We start from the raw sequence: 6,304 nt of genomic DNA on the forward strand, positions 1-6,304 counted from the left end.
AAATTATCTGTCCGGCATCGATGGTGTTTAACTCATTACAAAAATCAGCATTAAATTTTGTTTAAACTTTTTCAAAGAATTTTAGACTTTCTATTTCAAACGAATTACTGATTTAATCGAATTGTATTGAAGTCTTTTTTCAAATAAGATACGTCTTTTAATTAACGTTTTCGTCATTGAAGTTTATTGGACCTTTCGAAATCGTTCTGAAGTTTTGAGATGTTTCAGAGATTCTCTGATTGGGAAATTTATTTCAAATGTAAAATTTTCATCTTTTAGATAATTTTTTTGAATAAATTTCATAAAATATATATATTTTTTATGTTAAATTTATATTTTCTGGAACAAACATTCTACCATTTGTAATGCTATGATGTTTTCAAAAAGTCCTGGTATCTACTCATTATACACAGTCGAATCCCGTTTTAACGAATACCGTTATAGTCAAAATCTTCTTTTAACGAACACTTTTCTAATCCCCCCACATAAGTTTACATAGGAACAATGCAAAAACCTGGAATTCGTCTATAACGGAATTTCGCTATAACGAAGTGATTTCTCCGGTCTCTTGGAGTTCGTTGTAACGGGATTCGACTGTATATGATATTCATTTTTATGTTTATCTATACCGTTCGACTCGCTTACAATGAATACGGATATTACGAATTTTTCACATATACCGAAATATTTCCGTTTCCCGTGAATTTTGAATTGCTTATCTATGCTTATGAAGCCGGAGCGAATACAAAAAAATTCGCGTGTAATGAATATTTCCGCTATCGTTTTATGACTTCGTTATAAGCGGGTCCTACCGCATATTATATGTCTTGTTTTTATATCTATTTTATACGTATTCATCTAGTAACGATGATAGAGTTCTAGCTAGCGCCCTCTTTTGATGATACTAGTAAACTAAAACTTCAAAATACAGTTTTCTTTTCCTTCATTAAAATTAATCCGACATACCATATTAATATCAGTCAATATATTTACTCTATTCAAAAACAAGGCAATAAAAGTCGGCGCTACGAAGAGAGACCGAACAATTTTCCCAGCTCTGCTTTAGACCAGAGCGGAATTAAATTTTTACCCCCATGCCCAGCTGAAAAAGGCTGATTGTTGGATTACGGACAGGGCCTATATAGGCCTATGATGAAAAAATGAAAGAAAAGACTGTATTTTGTTGTAAGTTCATGTATGTGTTGCGTATGAGAAAAGAACAATTTTTGACAAAATCAGGAGTCATGGCATCCAAGAAATTTAAACCCGGGTGAAGTCAAAAACCCGGCTGCATGTAAAATTCTACTAAACCACACGTGTTCCTTTCGTCCATATTCCCCTGCGGAACTCCTGACGAATTCGTACATGTTGGAATGTGTGTGCGTGTATTGAACCTTCCGTGAAGATTGCTTCTGTGTAATGTTTATTATGTGCAGTTTGTTTCTGTGTAGCCATGTGCAGTGCTGCAATCGATTTGCATGAAGTGTAATGATTAAATAGTATACCGTTGTAGGCCGGTTGCTCTCTTGCGGCGAGACTTTTTAACGGGAGGATCGGCTCACATTTGTACCTCGAAGTTGGGAACCACAGAAAACCAACTTCAGCCGACCACCACTGTGGCGACGGTGGGGTTCGAGCAGTTAAAATGCTGCTGAACTTGTACAGACAAGAATATCCGTCTGCTTGCGTAACGTCACTAAAGCTTGAATGCCATTGGTCGAGATAATCAGTTCAACACCATTGGCTGAAGACAGTTTCTCAATTCCATAAAAATTGCTATGTTCGTGATTGCCCTATAGAGTTTAATAATAAAATCATTATTAAAGTTTAGAAAACGTAGTTGGGCAGTCAATCCCATTTACCTACCAACCGGATACAGAGAGCGAGAGGGCGATTTTTTTTCACATTTATTTTCAAATATGGAAGGCAGATGGCAGCATTCACGAGAACACGAAACCAGCTCAATTCTGACAACATAAATATGTCAAACCCACATATAAACTGAGAACGCACACTCCGGCATGTAACAATTCTTAGAAATTCTTAGAAAAGTTAGGTCAGCAAATAAATCTAATTATCAATATGTTAATTATGTGACTATATTTTAGCAAACTCAAAATCAATGACAAAACGGTGACAAAGTGGCTGTTTTGTACATGGGTCATCCTTTTAGTCGCAGTCGGGGTGCGTATCTGGTTAGTAATGGCAATAAGCTGCCCAATTTTACGCTTTAAAATCTTATAATATATGACAAATAATTTATAGAAACGTATAACTACCATATTCATTTTGGACACTTTTTCTTAGTCATTTGGACATTTTGCCTGTTGTGGCCTTGTATTTAGATAATCAATCAATCAAGTTCTATTGCTACTCTTAAGACAAATTTATATTACTTTGGTCCAAAAAAATAAATACAGTCAACGTTCGTTACAACGATCGCCCGTGATAGCAACCTATTCTGTTATAATGACCGATGCAACAGGTCCTAAATATTTTCCTATCTACACCATGTTATTTTTATCCATTATCGCGATTCGTAAATATCATTCATTACATTACAACGACCGGACTCAAATCTCCTTTTGAGCTTCTTTTTGCAATGGACAAAATTCGTCATTGAGTGACTTTGACCTTGACTTTTGATGCTGGGAGGAGAAATTGTATGAAACATACATGGTTTAAAGATAAATTATTGACACTTTTACGAAAAACCCAGTGGTTAACTAGCGCAATTACTCGAAAATTTTCTTACCCCATTAGGTTTTTTTTTTTTGTCAAACGGTGGACCACTTCCTGGTTGATTTTTTTTTCATTTTATTCTAAATTTTATTGCACAATCAATTTTTTTAGTTAATTTCTCAATGGGAGAATATACAAGGAAATGAACCTATTATTTTGCTGCATGTAGTGTAAAAAATAAATGTAAATTTAGGAAATTATACCGTACTTTCGTGAGTACAATGTACATACCGAATTATGTATTTGAATTTTGTCCCTGCCGGTTGCATTTGCATTGCAACTTTATAACAAACTGGAAATTTTTTTTTTATTTCGTCAATACAATATAAATTTTAATTTTTCTGGAGAATCTAACCTTTATGATTTTTTTAAACTGATCGATATAACGACAGCCCAAAATATTACGCCCGTTCCACGTGAAACCAATGGGGTCGTTATAACGAGCGTCGACTGTATTACTCTTATCAGGGGCCCCATTTATTTCCACTTTTACTTGCACTCGGCTTCAAGTCCGAGCCCACTTTCATTTTTACATATAGGTTTTCACCAAAAAATCTTTTGTGAAATTATATTTTGTGTCTTTAACGTTTTTCAAATATTACCACAGATACATGTTAGAATTTTCATGTTTTGGTAAATATTTATTGTGAAGATCTTTTTAAAGAAAAAACATCCGAAAAACAAAAACGGTCCAGTGATCGACCTGGAAAAAAAGCTCTCGATCGCAATGTGGAATGGCTTGCTCTTGATACATTGGGTTTTCGTCCATTACCACGTGAATTCCGCTTTGATTTAAAAAAAAAATCATTTCGCAGCCACCAGCGAGACTCGAACTCACGACCCCTGGTTTACGAGACCAGTGCTCTAACCACTGAGCTATGGTGGCAACAGACTATACGAACTGAGAGTGTGCGCGCGAGACCAAACATACACACACTTTTTTTTTTTTTTTTTTTTCAATCACCATAGACTTTCTACAACATACAGGTTTTTTACTAGTAATAATTAGCGGTTTCATCGACGATAGTTGCCAGTTACTAGCAACTTTTGTGTGAAAATCTGTGATTTCCGGTATTTACCGTATCCCTTTCATCCACCTCGTTGGGCATTTCGACTGTTGGGGGCCTTGTATTTGTATTCATGATCCCGATTTCTCGTATTTTTCTCGATAAAATATGTTCACTGCAATCACAATAGAGCGGCAATTTCTTACTTAGTAATTGATTGCACTAGATAAAAAATTAAAATTCAGGAGTCTCATACTTTTCAGCATGTTGAAAGCTATGCTCTAGTAGAAATATCATCAGAAATACTATTTAACCATTGATTTATTTAAAGTACTTTACACATATTTTTTATTGCATACGCACGCTGCCATCTTATACCAGTATAAAAATTCGCACATTTCTGATACCTAAGTTATATTGCAAATGTTCAGAAACAAAAAATACAGTAAAAACAACTTGCGCGCATGATAAAATAGCATGACATGAATGTGACTGCATAAAAATTGATTCAAAATAAAAAAATCCGTTCAGTTCATGAAATGGAGCAAAAGATTTAAGATTTCATTGACACTTTTTGTGAAATTAAATTCTATATAAATGTAATTTTTTTTTATTTGAAAATTTATATTTATTTTTAAATAACATTGAGAGTGAATTAAATTTCAATCTTTTGCTCAATTTCATGAAATGAACAGTTTTTTTTTTAATTTTGAATCAAAATTTACATTCAATTATATTAATATCATTCTATTTTATCTTGCATGCAAGATTTTCTTTCGGATACAATTTTTTTTTTGTTGAAAATTTGCAAAAAATCAAGTATTAAAGATGTGTAAAATTTTATACTGGCAGAGTATGCGATATACAATGGAAAATATGTGTAAATAATTTTAAATAAATCAATGGTTAAATAGTATTTTTAATGATATTTCTACTAGAACATAGTGCATAATTTTCCCACCATGTTAAAAAAGGTATGAGATTCCTTAAGGAGGGCTGTGGCGAAACAAGGACGCAAGTTCCAATATTAAGAGGACACATGACATTCAAATGGAAATTTGTTATTACCGCATATTTCTTGCTGAAAACTTTAATGAAATGACTTTAATGCCATTTGAATATGAATATAATAACAATTTCAAGTCTCTTAGTTTCAAAATCTGTGTTTCAATTAGCTTGGTGCTTTAGACACCAAGAGGCGCTAAACTGGAAAAATCTTTTTTTTGCCATTTTTTGTCCCCTGCGACTCAAATTTCATTGAAAAGCATCAATTTTTCGTGTATTTTGTTCTACATGCATGTATCAATAATTTGTAGCAATGTTTTGTATTTTATGAGAAACCATTAATGATAAAAAATATATAAACCAGTTTCTATAGCATAAAAATTTTACATCATTTTCAATTTTCTTTTCCAAAATTATCATGAACATGAAATCACACAGTAAAATGCATGCTACATTGATATATGTCTACAGACAGAATAAAAAAAACTTGATACTTTTCAATGAAATTTGACATTCAGGGCCAAAACATGACCGTTCCATTCGGCACCTCTCGGTGTCTGAATGAATGAACGTCATGGTCTCTGCCACCGGACTTATCCCGTTGCCGAGATCTCTTCCAGCCCAGCTTCGTGACAGAGTCTGGAACGAAGTGAGAGCACCTAACAGTCTGAGTGTGTAGCTAGTGTTGTGTATGATATTTCAGTGCTGCCATCTATACTTCAAATTGTGAGTGAAGTGCAATGATTGATTTGTAACATTGTAGGCCTGTTGCTCTCTGTGGCGAGACTTTTTAACGAGGAGATCGGCTCGCATTCGCGCCTTGAACTTGGGAACCACAGAAAACCAACTTCAGCCGACCACCACTGTGGGGTTCGAAACCGGATCCTCGCATCGCGAGTCCGTCACTATGACCACTCGACCACCACAGCGGCACCTCTCGGTGTCTAAATAAAGTGCCAAGCTTGTTGAAACACATACTTCTTAAACTAAGAGACCTTAAATTGATGCTGAAATGTTATTATATTGATACTGAAATGTTATTATATTGATGCTGAAATTTTATTATATTGATACTGAAATATTATTACAATAAAACTTTGATTAGCCATCACCGTCCGGACCAGGGAAGTGACGGGTATTCGGATGGGCGGATAACATAAATTTCTTAATACGTATGTACAGTAACGTGATTTCACTGCGGGCTTGGGACAAAAATGAAAATGAAATACTTTAAAGTGATGCATACATTATTGTACTTAATTTTACAAAAAACACGGTCCATACAGACTTCAACATAAGGTCAGACCAGGCAGTGGCGACATTGAAAATAGAGTCCTTAAAATTTCCAATTTTAAGACCAAATTTTCAATTATGCCCTGGTCCATAGGCTGTATAAGTGGAGTTGTATTTTCTGGAAGAAAGAGGCATGTTATTTTGCCATCATCACTTTTGAGTTCACAAGAGGGTTGTGTCGGGACATTGTCCATTAAAGGCAGTTCTTCCTGTGGCAACTACTTTTCGGTCATATCAGCTCTAACTACAGGCACGAA

General features: G+C 34.5%; 1 non-coding gene across 1 annotated transcript; it reads right to left on the reverse strand.

The window, feature by feature from the left end:
• Positions 1-3,555: 3,555 nt before the first annotated feature.
• On the reverse strand, positions 3,556-3,628 carry TRNAT-CGU (transfer RNA threonine (anticodon CGU)). The gene has a single exon. It is a non-coding gene; the product is annotated as a tRNA-Thr (tRNA).
• Between the last annotated feature and the right edge of the window lie 2,676 nt (positions 3,629-6,304).

The sequence above is a fragment of the Pholcus phalangioides genome, unplaced genomic scaffold, assembly GCF_987345545.1.
Source record: "Pholcus phalangioides strain wild (caught in Gottingen) unplaced genomic scaffold, Ppha-v1.0 ptg000013l_1, whole genome shotgun sequence".
Lineage (NCBI taxonomy): Eukaryota > Metazoa > Arthropoda > Arachnida > Araneae > Pholcidae > Pholcus > Pholcus phalangioides.